Genomic DNA, 15775 nt, shown 5'->3' with positions numbered 1-15775 from the left:
TATGCCTGTATGGCTTGCGACTCGGGCCTTAGGTACTTGTAGCTTCTCCGTGCTGTACCGGTCCCTCTGTGTGGCGGAACCTCCAGGCTTCTTAGGCCAAGGGACCTAAAATCCCTCGCAGGTATATGATCTGCTGCAGGACTTGCAATCTTGGCAGCCTCGGACCCCAGTGTCCGGTATGTAGTTTCTCTCTGCCAGGACCGGCTCTCGTCGCCTCTGTCCCTGGCTTTCTGCTCCTCCTTTGCCTCCTGGACTCCTGAGCTGCGGCTGACCTGTCCCTCTCTTCTGGGAACCCTTCTGGATGCTTCAGAAGTGGGTCCTGGTCTCCCTAACCCTGCCCTCAGTACCAGTTTTTATAGGGGCAGCCTGCTCCCCCTACTGGCCTGGGACAGGAGGTGCGGCATGCGAATGGTCCATGACCAGAGAACCTCCCTCCTGCTCTCAGACACAGCCTTACAAATTTGTGGCATCCAGGCACGGGGTGACACATTCCCCCCTAGGAAAGCTTAGTACTCTGGGACTAAACAAGAAACATGATACAGGGTTTAAATTATAACATAAACACAACAGGGAAAGAAATAACAAACAACACCACATATTGAGTTCTTTAGGTCACAGTATAGCCTGTGACCGGGTGTCCATTTCACCAACAAAAGAAGAGGGTCACAGTATGATCCGTGACCGGGTGTCCATTTCACCAACACAACGGGAGCCTTAACCAGGTGGGGGTCTGTCCTTGCCCCGAGTCCTTGACAGTCTATATTCTTTCCTTTGGTTAGGCTCCGAACATATTTACAAGGAGGTCCCGGTTACTCAAAGTTCATAACCTTTTAGTCCATTTGTCACTATGAAAAACTGGAAAACAGTATTAATAACCAGGGTACAAACATAACACATTAAATATATACATTATACATTTAGATCTTCCAGCGAGCTGGCATCTGACCCCTAGTGCTCCTGGTTGACCTCCTTAACCCACTGTCTGGTGGTGGACCAACCTGGCTTTCCCCACTATCATTGAGGGTACAGCTACTAGCTGGGTGTACAGGTAGGGCAGGCAGCTGTCTGCGGGTCCTTTGGCTTACCGCAGGCATGGCAGACTCACTGTCAGCAGAGGGTTGACTCTCCTGGGCTGCTGGCGTGGGTTCTTCTGCCTCTGGGGCCGCTTGCTCTTCTTGTTCTTCCTGTACTCCTGTAGGCTCCTGCTGGGTAGGCTAAAGGAAGTGTAGGACAGGTACCACTATTGCGCCATTTATATGAATCCAGGTCCGGGGGAACTCTCTGAGAACTGTGCTGATCATCTCTTCCTTGTCCTCTGCGGGTTCAAGGTCATCTTGATCTTCACTTGGACTCTGTAGTTGCTCAGGGCACCGTTTTAGGTGATCTCTGGAGACGGTGCTAGCGGTTTCTCCTCCATCCTTGTTAATGACACATACCTTCGGGTTGTCGTGGTCGGACTGCAGTACTGTGTACGGGTCTCTCTCCCTCTGGTCATCCAGCTTGTGAAGCCTTCTCTTCCGCTTCAGGACCTGCTCACCAGGTTCCAGGGGACCAGCAGGGGCGTGTTGGTTGAAGAGCCTCTCTTGCTTTTCTCTCGCTTGAGCCAGACTCCTCACCACACTCTCCTGTACCTTCTTGTACTGTAGCCGCCGTTCCATATCCCAGTCCACGTCTGGGGACGTGTCCTCAGGTGTCAGGACTCCCATCTCCAGGTTGACCGGCAGCTTACCTGGTCTTGCTCGCATCAGGTAAGCCGGGGTGCAATTTGTAGCATTCACCGGGATGTGGTTATACAAGTCAATCAGATCTGGCAGCTTCTCCGGCCACAGGCTGCGTTCTTCCAGGGGTAACGTCTTGAGGAGATCGATGACGATATTGTTCATCTTCTCACACAGCCCGTTGGTTTGCGGGTGGTAAGGCGTTGTCCGAATCTTCCTACAGCCGTAGAGGTTGCAGAACTCCTGGAATACTTCAGCCTCAAACGCTGGACCTTGATCTGTCAAGACCTGTTCCGGATACCCATGTGGACGGCAGAAGTGTTGCTGGAAGGCTCTGGCCGCTGTCTGGGCTGTCAGGTCTTTAATAGGAACCACCACCAGGAACCGGGAGTAATGGTCCACAATTGTCAGGGCATAGACGTAGCCCAACCGGCTCGGAGCCAATTTCACATGGTCCAGAGCTACCAGCTCAAGAGGCTGCCTGGTGACGATGGGCCTCAAGGGTGTCTACTGGCTGGTACAGTCCTTCCTTCTGAGGTGACATGGGCCGCAATCCCTGCTCCACTTCTCGATGGCCCTTCTCATGCCGACCCAGTAGAACCGCTCTCTCAGTAGGAACTCCAGTTTCTTCCACCCGAAGTGTCCTGCTCTGTCATGGTAGGCCTCCAGGACCATTGCTGCATCTCGCCTTGGGACCACTATCTGCCAGGTCAGCTCGTGCGTCCAGTGGTTGACAAGCCTTCTGCACAGCTTACCCTCGTAGAGGAATAGCCTGCTTTTCTCCTTCCATATCGGCTTGGCTTCCTCTGGAGCGTCCGGGCCAGGGCTAGCGTCTTCCTGGGTTAACATGTCTTTCACCAGGTGTATTGCAGGGTTGCTATCTTGCGTTTCAGCCCAGCCGTGGTGGGGTAAGGGGTTGAACATGACGGTGGTTAAGTCTTTGTCTCTTACCCGGTGAGAATGCTGAGTGGCCCCATACCGTTGGAACGCAGGGAGCTCTATTTCCTCCAGCTCTTCCGAGTCGTCTTTTCCTTCAGGTAGGTGGGGCATTCTTGATAGGGCGTCTGCGTTGGCGTTGGTTCTGCCTGCTCGGTATTTGATTGTGAAGTCATAATTGGATAGCCGGGCCATCCACCGTTGTTCTAGGGCACCTAATCTTGCATTGTCCAGATGTGTCAACGGGTTGTTGTCCGTGTACACGGTGAACTTTGCGGAGGCCAGGTAATGCTTAAACCGTTCTGTGACGGCCCACACCACTGCCAAGAATTCTAGCTTGAAGGAGCTGTAGTTCTCCGGGTTTCTTTCAGTGGGCCTCAGCTTCCGGCTGGCATATGCGATCACCCTTTCTCTGCCCTGTTGGTTCTGTGACAGTACGGCTCCAAGCCCCACATTACTGGCATCTGTGTGGAGGATAAAAGGCTGGCCATAATCGGGATAGGTCAGGATCTCATCCCCCGTGAGGGCCATCTTCAACTGGCGGAAGGACTCCTCTTCTGGCTTGTCCCACTTGAAGGGTGGCTTGGGACTTCTGGATTTAGATTGCCCTATCAGGAGGTCCTGCATAGGGGCTGCCATCTTAGTAAACCCGGGGATGAACCTTCGGTAGTAGCCTACCAACCCGAGGAACTGCCTCACTTCTTTGATGTTCGAGGGGCTTGGTCAGCTCTTGATTGCCGTGACCTTGTCAGGGTCAGGGGCTACTCCTTCTGCACTTACCACGTGTCCTAGGTATTGGACCTTCAGTTTTAACAGGTGGCACTTTGAAGGCTTCACTTTCAGGCCGTAGCCTGCCAGGGCTTCGAACACCTCAGCCAGGTGCTTTAGATGGTCCTCGTAAGTCTTCGAATAGACGATCACGTCGTCCAGGTAAAGGAGGACCGTCTCGAAATTTCGGTGCCCTAGACAGTATTCCATCAGCCTCTGGAAGGTCCCTGGTGCGTTGCAGTGCCCGAAGGGCATACAGTTGAACTCACTCAGTCCCATCGGGGTGGTGAAGGCGGTCTTCTCCTTGTCAGCCTCTGCCACAGGAACCTGCCAGTACCCGCTAGTAAGGTCCAAAGTAGAGAAGAAATTAGCTGATTTTAGAGCTGCTAAAGACTCCTCTATCCTAGGTAATTGGTACGCATCTTTATGGGTGATACGATTGATTTGTCTATAGTCCACGCACATTCTCATGGTACCGTCTTTCTTTTTTACCAAAACTAAGGGAGCTGCCCAGGGGCTACAGCTATCTCTAATGACCCCAGCTTCTTTCATTTCACTCAGCATACCCTTGGTGTTCTGATAATGTTCTGGGGGTACAGGCCTGTGTCTCTCTTTTATTGGTGGGTGGCTCCCCGTGGGGATATGGTGTTCTATCCCTTTTACTCTGCCGAAGGCTAGCGGGTGCTTACTAAAAATTCTCTCGTACTCCTGGACCACCCGGTAGACTCCTTGTTTTTGGTGCAGGGGAGTGGAGTCAGCACCCACATGAAGTTTCTGGCACCAGTCCTCCTTTTGTTTCTGGGAGCCATTACCCTCCGCCTGTGGAGATGGAGGCAACGGTTCCACAGCCCTGATAGTTTTGTGCTCAACAGCGAACAGTTTGGCAAGTGTAGCGTACCTGGGTAAGTGTACCTCCCTCTCCCCAATATTGAGAATGCGAACTGGCACCCTCCCATGACGGACATCAACCACCCCCCGGGCTGTCAAAATGGTGGGCCTGCTGTCTGAGTACACGGGTTCTACCATGGCTTGGTAGTCTCTGCCTCTCAACCCGATTGCAGTCCGACACCAGATCATCATTTCACTTTTGGGAGGCATGGAAATGGGGAATGGGTCACTCATTCTTACGCTACCGATTTCACCACCAGACAGTTCTACCTGTTGCCGTCTCATCAGGGCTCTTATCTCTTTCTGGAGGACCCTCTTTTGGCTGGAGCTCGCATTCATCGCCACCTGCTGTAAAATCACAATTACTTCTGAAGACAGTTTTCAATTACATTAGTACCCACAGTTATTTTAGGGTGACTTTCACGACGGTCAATGTCAACAATGATCACTCCCTGTGCCGGCAGTTCCACCTTACCAATCTTGATGGTCATCTCTCTGAACCCCACCTGCGGCACGGGTTGGCCATTGCTGGCAATGATGCTTAAGTCATCGTCTGGGTAGCGGGTTATGTCAGCGTCACTCCAGTACCGCTTGAAAAGTACATAGGGGATGGTAGTCACTTGAGACTCGGTGTCCAGCAGTGCACTCATGGGGATACCGTCCAGCACTACGGGTAAGACCGGGCGTCCCCCCACGTACTTATCACGCCAATTAGACGGGCCTGATGACCTTATGCCTGGGGGTTGGCCCTCTGCCCCAGGTCGGACCCATTTAAAGTACAGTACCTTGCTATGTGTCCTGGCTGACTGCAACGGCGGCAAATCGGCTGTCCATCCTCAGTGTAGCGGTCGGCGGGCCTCCCTCTGAACGGCGGGATCCTCCTCTGTCGACGCCACGGGACATCCTCCGGACTGGAAGCCAGCTCGATTGGTCTTGACGGTTCCACCTGCAATGACTGTACGGTCCTGGTTAATGCAGCCACACTCTTTGTTAGCTCCTGGACCTGATGGTGCAGGTCTGCAGGCTGGGATGGATTTAGGGCCTGTGCATCAGCCCCCACAAGGTCTGCGGGGTAGGGCACTGCCCCCTGGTGGTAAGTGATGGCAGGGCGTCGGAAAGCTACAGCGCCACCTGCTGCGGGTTCTCTGAGCACCCGGATGGCCCGATCCTTGAACTGCGCAAAAGTCAAATCGGGGTCCTGTAGGACCATGAGGCGCAGCTGGGTTCTGTGGGCGCTGGACAGCAGACCTTCTATGAACTGGTCAGTCAACAGTTTATCAGAGTCCTGCACGCTACCAGGGTCAGCTTGTTTGATAGCTCTCAGGGCTTCTTGCAGGTTCAAGGCATAGTCTCTGATACTATCCTGGGCCCGCTGCTTACAGCCATAGAACCGCATTTTGATTTCTGCTGAGGTACGGGTATCAAAGGTACTCCGCAGCCGGGTCAGAATGTCCTTTACTGTCCTTTTCTCCTCATCTGACCATGATTTCACTTCCCGCTGGGCTGCACCGGTGAGCTGCCCCGTCAGAATGCTCACTTTCTGTTCTTCTGTCAGGGGATAAACTTTGAATAAACTGTGCAGTCTTTCCCTAAAGTCAGTTAAGGTATGGGGGTCCCCTGAGTATTGGGGTAGCCAGGCTGCTCCGGGGATGTAGGACATCGAGAACGGCATCACCGCTGCTGCAGCCCCGCTGGTTGTAGAAGGCCCCTCCGTGTCCGTCATCTTCCTCCCCCCTAGTTAAGCGTGGCCTACCTTCCGACGATCCTCTTCTGTAGGCCGCGGCTCCGCTGGTGCTGCTCCGTGTGAGGACCTTGTGTCGCGTCCTGGTGACGTCAGCGTCACTCTCTCTCCCTTCCAGGACCTTGCGCAGCTTCGGTGCGTAGGGCGGGGCTTCAAGTCTCGCGCACTTTGGATGTCCACGCTCCACTTCTTCCCGCGCGGCGTCCTGAAGATGGCGTCCGATGGCGGTAAAACGGCTGAAGATGGCGGGAAAACTGCTGAAGATGGCGGGAGACGGCTGAAAACGGCGGGAAACGGCTCCGGATGGCGGGAAACCTCTTCTTCACGTACGTGTACAGTCTTTTTCAGGCACGCAATACCCGTTCGTGGCGGGTTGGTCACAATCCTGCCGACTACGCCAAAGCTGACTCGCCCCCTGGGCCGTGGGGCACTCGAGACCGGACTTCAGGGCAATGCTGGGAGTAGTAGTGGCGACCCGGTCCCGTGGCTCAGGGTGGTCAGACCAGTGGTAGTCTATGATGTGTTTTAGGTAATGTCCGACTACGCCACCCGTGGATTGCGGTCAGGGAGGACCGCCGCTGCAAGGCAGACCGTTGAGGCTGGCGTTGGGGATGCAGCAGGGAATGGTACAACTCCCCACGGGAGGAGTGTAGCCTCAGGGCAGTGTGATAGGATGCTGGGGGTGATGGTGCAGGCGCAGCAGTAACCACACAGAGTCCAATAATGCAGTCCAGGGTCTTTTACTGATCTTATCATAGACCAAACAGGAGTACAGGATAGGAATGGACCTGGGTGTCTGAGGGCATTCGGGCAAGCTCCGCTGGTCAGGGTGAGTGGGTAGGCCTACCGTTCTCTCTCTGCCCTTGATGACTATCTCCCCCTTTAGTGGTATGATAACCCACGTCCCTGAGCTTGCCGTGTACTATGCCTGTATGGCTTGCGACTCGGGCCTTAGGTACCTGTAGCTTCTCCGAGCTGTACCGGTCCTTCTGTGTGGCGGAACCTCCAGGCTTCTTAGGCCAAGGGACCTAAAATCCCTCGCAGGTAGATGATCTGCTGCAGGACTTGCAATCCTGACCGCCTCGGACCCCAGTGTCCGGTATGTAGTTTCTCTCTGCCAGGACCGGCTCTCGTCGCCTATGTCCCTGGCTTTCTGCTCCTCCTTTGCCTCCTGGACTCCTGAGCTGCGGCTGACCTGTCCCTCTCTTCTGGGAACCCTTCTGGATGCTTCAGAAGTGGGTCCAGTTCTCCCTAACCCTGCCCTCAGTACCAGTTTTTATAGGGGCAGCCTGCTCCCCCTACTGGCCTGGGACCAGGAGGTGCGGCATGCAAATGGTCAATGACCAGAGAACCTCCCTCCTGCTCTCAGACACAGCCTTACAAATTTGTGGCATCCAGGCCTGGGGTGACACAGATTCACTTAGTTGCATGTCAGATTGAACACACATACCCAGAGAGTTGGCACAGTAAGCTGGAAGATACTTGGAACAAAAAATACCCGGTAGGTTATGATGGATGGCAAACAAACAAGGGAGACAGGACACACCAGAAGCCACAGAACCAGGAGGGTAGATGAACATAGGAAAGCAGTTGAAGAAAAAAAAATAGCATGTCTGAAGCAGAACTTACATGTAGGTGTCACGGGTGTATCAGAGGTGACAGACAGTAGTCGCCCTGCAGTTGGTTGCAGGAGATCTCTACATTTGGTATTATAGACATCTTCTTAGATGAGAGGCTATCTCTAGGACCTATCGGCTACCTCCCTCTGGTAATTAGCTCCCTGGGCTGGGTGTATATATACTTGGTGTGTCAGAGGGATTTGCCAGCTATATTCATTTCTATTTGTGAAGGCTTAGCAAGAGATGTACTTCGTCCTCTCTGGAGCTTGAGGCAGAGTTCCCATTTGTCTGGGGTCGTCTAATGATAAGCATTCTCCCCCTGTTTGTTTACTCTTGTTGTCTATAGAGTTTAGTGCTCATCTACTCCCATCCCCAGCCTTAGCCAAACGCCAGGCACGCGTCAGGCGATTGCTGAAGAGGCAATATAGGGATGGTAGTTGAGACAAGGTGACACTAGACCAGACTAGGAGGTCTCCACTCCCACCTTTCCCTAGTGTCTGGGCTCCCTTTCCTTCTTCCCTCTGTGATGCACTAAGTCTTTCCCACACTTGGAGTGACATTATAGCCGGCCGAGCACATTTTGAAAAGGTAAAAAAAAAAAATGGACATTTTTTTTGTGTGTGGTTTTGGGCATGCACTTTTTTTTTCCTTTCTCCCTTGGTATGGTATCAGTTGCAGAGCTTGCAGAGCGGCTGCACAGGCTGTCTCTGGAGGTGAATGACCTCCGCGGTGAGGTACAGCAGCAGCATCAGCAGTTACAGGTCGCCAATGTTGGGGTCTCAATCTTCATCCTTACTCCTCCGGTAAAGAGGAGCAACGGGTTGGTATTGTGATCTCTCTATTGCAGGGATATCCTCAGCCATGGGCGTTTTCATTACCGCAGGACTGGGTTTGTCTCCAGTCTGTGGGGGGGGGGGTTTCGGAGCTCTGGCCCTCATCTATGATGACCCTGACCGAGTCGCCTTGGCTGAGTCTAGGCTACGTCATCTTCAGCAGGGGAATCGGTCAGTGGAAACGTACAGTTCGGAATTCCGTAGATGGACGACGGATTCCAAATGGAATGACTCAGCCCTTAGAAGTCAATTTTGTAAGGGGCTTACTGAAAGGTTGAAAGATGCCTTGGCTGTATATGAAACCCCTCAGTCTTTGGAGGCTGCCGTGTCTTTGGCCATACTTCTTGATAGATGCCTTCGGGACAGACGAGTGAGACCACCTTCTCCGGGGCCTTCTTGTCGGGGTTGTGTACCTCTGCCAGGGGAGCGGTCTAGGGGTGAACCAGTAGTGGGGGAGGTGGAAGAACCCATGCAGTTAGGGGGTGTCTCTGCATCATACATCTCCTCGGAGATTCGCAAGAAAAAAGGCGTATGTTTTTTTTGTGGGAAAAAGGGACATTTTGTTGGGACCTGTCCTTCAATTCCTAAACAAAAGGAGACTCGATTAACTCTTGGTAGTCTGGAATTGGATAAACAAGGGGTGCATTTGTGGGAAAACTGCAGTTCACGCTTTGTCCTGACAGCTGAGGCGGTGCTATAGAGCAAAACCGAGAAAATTTCCGTGTTTGTTGACAGTGGAGCCGGGGTCAGCATGGTTGATGCTGAGTTTGTGAAAATTCATGGTCTTGCTTGCTGTGCTGAACCTATTTCCATCTTTGCCATTGACTCGGCGCCACTTGCACAGAAAGCATTTACTCAGATTTTACATAATGTAAAACTGAGGGTAGGGTCAGTTCATTGTATAATAATTCCTTGCTATGTTCTGGACAATTTTCCCACCCCGATTGTCTTGGGTATACCTTGGCTTATTAAACATAATCCACTGGTGGATTGGCAAACCGGGGAGATTATTGAATGGGGAGATTACTGCCATGAGAACTGTTTAGAAATTTCCCTTGCTATTGTCCCTTTGGAAATTTTACATGCTTTTCTGTCTGGTTTTGAGGACGTTTTCTCTGAGAGGGGGTGTCAGGATTTGCCTCCTCATTGTGCTTATGACTGTCCTATTAACCTGACCCCCGGAGCTAAACTACCGAAGTCCAGACTGTATAATCTTTCTGGCCCTGAGAGTCAAGCCATGAAGGATTTCATTGCGGAAAGTCTGGAGCAGGGACATATCACACCCTCATCTTCGCTTGTGGCGGCAGGGTTCTTCTTTGTGAAGAAAAAAGATGGCGGTCTACGTCCCTGTTTAGATTTCCAGGAATTAAATAAAATTACCATCCGTGATCCATACCCTCTTCCTCTGATTCCTGATTTGTTCAGCCAGGTTGTAGGAGCTAAGATATTCTCCAAATTGGATTTAAGGGGAGCCTATAACCTGGTTAGAATCAGAGAAGGGGATGAATGGAAAACAGCTTTCAATACCCTGGAAGGACATTTCGAGAGTCTGGTTATGCCTTTTGGTTTGACCAATACACCTGCGCATTCCAGCATTTCATAAATTATATTTTCCATCATTTGGTGGGGAGGTTTGTGGTGGTCTATCTGGACGATATTTTGGTTTACTCACCTGATTTTGAGACTCATCGGGGGCATGTTAAACAGTTGCTCCAGATATTAAGGGATAACAAACTTTATGCCAAATTAGAAAAATGTGTTTTCGCTGTTCAGGAGGTGCAGTTTTAGGGGTACTTGTTGTCATCTTTGGGTTTTCAGATGGATCCGGAGAAGATCCAAGCAGTCCTTGACTGGGAACGTCCCAAAAACCTGAAGGCTTTACGTTTTCTGGGCTTTACTAATTTTTATAGGAAATTCATGCAAAATTACTCGGTTATTGTGAAACCCCTTATTGACATGACTAAGAAGGGGTCTGATTTTTCCAAATTATTGGATGCTTCCTTCCAGGCTTTTTCTTCCTTAAAGAATCATTTTGCCACTGCACCTATACTCGGTCAACCCGATGTTTCCCAACCCTTTATTGTGGAGGTTGATGCGCCGGATGTCGGGGTTGGGGCTGTGTTGTCTCAAGGTTTGTCCCATGGTAAATTGTGTCCATGCGCCTTCTTTTCTAAAAAATTGTCTTTGGTTGAGAGAAATTATGACGTGGTTAATAGGGAACTTTTGGCGATCAAATTGGCGTTCGAGGAATGGCGACATTGGTTGGAGGGGGTTGTTCATCCTATTACTGTTATTACTGACCATAAGAACCTGTCATGTCTCAAGTCAGCTAAACGTCTCAACCCTAGGCAAGCCAGATGGTCCCTGTTTTTTACTAGGTTCAATTTTGTTGTCACTTTTCGTCCAGGGCTCAAAAATGTCAAGGCTGATGCTTTGTCCCAGAGCTTACCTGGTGGTTGTGACCATGAGAACCCTGCCCTGATATTACAGAAAGGGGTAGTCATTTCGGCATTGTATCCTGAACTGAAGGGTGAGGTGTTGGAGGCACAGGGGGATGCCACTGCTTCCTGCCCTTCAGGAAAGTTATTTGTACCATTTGATTTGCGCCACAAAGTAATTAAAGAACATCACAACTCTGTGCTTGCTGGGCATCCAGGTGGTAAGGCAACCGCGGACTTCCTCTCTCATCGTTTTTGGTGGCTGGGGTTGCTTTGGGATGTGATTGAACATGTAGCTGCTTGTAGTATTTGCGGGCATTCTAAGGTTTCGCATACCCGTCCATCTGGTACTCTTCTTCTGCTACCTAGCCATAGTAGGCCATGAACACACTTGTCCATGGATTTTATTACTGACCTACCGGTTTCTGCAGGCAAAACGGTGGTTTTGGTGGTAGTAGATAGGTTCAGTAAAATGGTTCACTTCGTCGCATTGCCTGCATTTCCAAATGCCAAGACACTTGCTCAGGTGTTCATAAATGAGATTGTGAAGTTTCACGGACTTCCTTCCGATGTGGTGTCAGATCGGGGGACCCAGTTTGTTTCCAAGTTCTGGAAGGCATTCTGTTCTCGACTGGGGATGCAGCTGTCCTTTTCTTCTGCCTTCCACCCTCAGTCGAATGGACAGACCGAGCGCGTCAATCAGAACTTGGAGACCTACCTCAGGTGTTTCGTCTCTGAATATTAGGAGGATTGGGTATCCTACTTACTGCTGGCAGAATTTGCCATTAATAATCATCGGCAAGGATCCACTGGCAGGTCACCGTTCTTCGGTGCATATGGTTATCACCCACAGTTTGGTACCTTTAGTGGGGGGGGTTTTTGGGAGTTCTTGAGTAGGAACGGTTTGCTTCGTCACTCTCCTTGGTATGGCAGGGTATTCTGAGTAATTTAAAGATCGTGGGAGACAGGTATAAACGTATGACTGACAGAAGACGCTTGCCAGGTCCGGACCTGAGTGTGAATGACTTTGTATGGTTGTCTACCAGGAATATAAGGTTGAAAGTTCCTTCTTGGAAGCTGGGACCTAGGTTTATTGGTCCCTATAAAATAACCGTCATTAACCCAGCAGCATTTCGTCTTAAACTTCCTCAGGCCCTTAAGGTCCACAATGTGTTCCACAGGTCCTTACTCAAAAAGTATGTGGAGCCTCTTGAGCCCTCGCCTCTACCACCGCCCCCAATAATAGTTGATGGTAATCTGGAGTTCCAGATTTCAAGGATTGTAGATTCTCGTCTCCAACGTCGTTCTCTGCAATACTTGGTGCACTGGAAGGGCCAATGGTCCAGAGGAGAGGATGTGGGTTTCAGGGTCAGAGGTGAACGCTCCCAGATTGGTTCGCTCATTCCACACCTCTTTTCCTGAGAAACCCGGTCCTGAGTGTCCGGAGGCCACTCGTAGAGGGGGGAGGGTACTGTTACGGGTGTATCAGAGGTGACAGACAGTCGCCCTGCAGTTGGTTGCAGGAGATCTCTACGTTTGGCATTACAGACACCTTCTAAGATATAAAATAAGAAAAGTGGAGAGAGGGGAGAGAGCGCAGAATCTAAGTGCTGTATCAAGGTTCAAATATATATTAAATAAGTGCTGGTTGAACTCACCTTTTTGATGTCATAATAAACTTGTCAATAATTCCACTGGGTGGGTTAGTTGTAGGTTCCTCCTGTTCACGGTTTGCAGCACAATCCTGGGCACTTGTGAAAGCACTCGAGGTGTTTCAATGGGAAACCACATATGTAATTATTCTCCAGGTGGTATGCGCTCCCGGAACACCGTAGGTAGGATGCGGTGATATATTAAATAACCAAATTTTATTAACATAGCATACAACGCGTTTCAGCTCTTATGAACCTTCTTCAGGTTAAACATATAGGCTACTAGTGCTTTGTGCAATTTATATATAAAAAAAGTCAGTGCATATCAATTTTGGGTGTGTGTTTTACCAAGGTTTTAACTCTTTCACTCCCATTTTATCAAGAGCTTTACAAGCATAGATATATAAACATTAAAAACTAATCTGAATGAATCCAATTAAAAAAAAAAAAATTCCAATGTCATGTATAAAATTTATATCTCAGTAAAAAACGTTTTGTTTTTTTTTCCTCCTTTCTACTCAACTTTTACTGCTCATATATATATATTATTCTTATTCTTTATGTGTTTAAATTCTTTTATCCTACAGCACTGGAGAGACGTATGAAATCTCACAGAATTTAACATGTGATAAGGACTATGTCATATATGTGATCACCTGTGCCTGTGGACTACAATATGTGGGCCGCACAACACAACCCTTGCGTGCCCGCATGAATGGCCACAGGCACAACGCCAAAAATGGAATATTAGAACATAGTCTAACTAGACACCTATGTTTAAAACATAATAAATAATTTAATGTTATTGTCACCCCAATTGAACAAATAAGTTCAAAGTGTTTAAATAGAATACAAATGCTTAACCGGAAAGAATCCTTTTGGATCTTTCGATTAAGAACATTATATCCCGATGGGCTAAATGATGTGGTAGAAGGGGTTTAGCTAAAAAGGAAAAGGGATAAATGAAAAAGGTAGGAGGGAATAGAAAAGAATAAAGAAAAACCCACCACATATATTTATTTTGTTAATTTATTTATTTTTATTTTTTTAAAAGGGGAAAAAGGGGGAAGAAAGGGGAAGAGAGAGGAGAGAGAGGAGAAAGGTGAGGAAAAGGAAAGGGAAAGAAAAAGGGGGGAAAGGAAAAAGAAGAAAAGGAAAAAAAAGGGGAAAAAAAGGGGAAAAAAATTTTATAGGAGTTTTTTTTTTTAGGTTTTTAAAAAGTTTTTGGAAAAGGAAAGGGAGAGAAAAGAAAAGGAAAAAAGAGGAAAATAATTTAAACACATAAAGGATAAGAATAAATAAATATATAAGCAGTAACTGTTGAGTAGAAAGGAGAAAAAAATAAAAAAATATTTTTTTTTACTGAGATATGAATTTTAGACATGACATTGGAAAAATTTATTTATTTTTTTTAATTGGATTCATTCAAATTAGTTTTTAATGTTTATATTTCTATGCTTGTAAAGCTCTTAATAAAATGGGAGTGAAAGAGTTAAAACCTTGGTAAAACACACGCCCAAAAATAATATGCACTGACTTTTTTTATATATAAAATGCACAAAGCACTAGTAGCCTATATGTAATACCTGAAGAAGGCTCATAAGAGCTGAAACACGTTGTATGCTATGTTAATAAAATTTGGTTATTTAATATATCACCGCATCCTACCTACGGTGTTCCGGGAGCGCATACCACCTGGAGAATAATTACAGACATCTTCTAAGATGAGATTCTATCTCTAGGACCTAGCGGCTACCTCCCTCTGGTAATTAGCCTCCTGGCATGGGGGTATATATACCTGATGTGTCTGAGAGGGAGGTGCCGGCTATATTCATTTCTACTTGTGAAGGCTTAGCTAGAGAAGTACTTCGTCCTCTCTGGAGCTTGAGTCCGAGTTCGCATTTGTCTGGGGTAGTCTAAAGCTAAGCATTCTCCCCCTGTTTGTCTACCCTTGTTGTCTATAGAGTTTAGTGGAGATTGACTAGTGCTCATCTCCTCCCATCCCTAACCTTAGCCATACGCCAGGGAAAGACAGGGCGAGGCACGCATGCGGCGATTGATGAAGAGGCAATATAGGGATGGTAGTTGAGACAGAGTGACACTAGACCAGACTAGGAGGTCTCCACTCCCCCCTTTCCCTAGTGTCTGAGCTCCCTTTTCCTCTTCCTTATGTGTTGCACTAAGTCTTTCCCACACCTGTCATGACAGTAGGTGTGAATTGTGAAATCCACAGTGAGTTGCAATAAAATGAAAACAGTCTCTAATAAGAGTTCATAATGCTTTCAGCAAATAATAGGTTAACCAGCAAGTTTGAAAAGGAGTAGACCCAACTTCAATTCTTAGTAAATTGCAGAGTAATGTGAATAGTCTCTGATAACTGTTTTGTGATGCTTACAGCAAACAATGGGTTAACTATCAGGGCTGAGAAGCAGGAGATGGGAGTTCTAAAATCCACAGCAAATTGCGGCATCACATGAGTAGGCTTGAATAGCATTTTGTAATGCTTATAGCAAATGATGGGTTAATCATCTAGTCTCAGAAGCCGATTATGCGATTTCTAGGATCCACAGCAAATTGAAGCGTCATGTGAACAGGCTCAAATAACAATTTGTAATGGTTACAGTAAATGATGGGTTAAACAGCAGGTCTCAGAAGCAGCAGATGATCGTTTTAGAAACCACAGCAGTTTACAGAGACAACGCAGCAGAAGGAGGTTAATGATGGCAAGGACAAGACAAATAGCAACTGAATACAACAAAACACTGAATCCTCAGACAACTCATGTGTGTCTAAGTGAACTTTAAAAGGCCTTGGATGATGATGTCATTGATACATGGCGGGCAACTTGCAAAGCCCAATGTGGAGCACAGCAAAGGATGGCGGTCATAGACTAAGGGAGTGAGCCATTTCCCAGAAGCCAGGACAGGTGCGACAATGTGAATTTGCTTTTCATTTTTTCATTTGTGAGATAACCCCTTCAATAAGGTCTTATTGTTTTCTAATTATTTGACAGTGGATATTCTTATTTCACAGTCTGGTTACTGTATATAAGCTTTAGGCTTAGTTGCCATGTCAATGAAAGTGGGCCATTATTTTTCACTTTAGGCTACCCCCCCCCCCATCTAGAATACTATCCCCAAAGTGAATTCCTGTGATAACTCTAGACCTCATATTCATTATTA

This window comes from Phyllobates terribilis, unplaced genomic scaffold, assembly GCF_046119375.1.
Source record: "Phyllobates terribilis strain yellow unplaced genomic scaffold, ASM4611937v1 Scaffold_7__3_contigs__length_470593459, whole genome shotgun sequence".
Taxonomy (NCBI): Eukaryota; Metazoa; Chordata; class Amphibia; order Anura; family Dendrobatidae; genus Phyllobates; species Phyllobates terribilis.
This window is presented reverse-complemented; position numbering follows the sequence as displayed.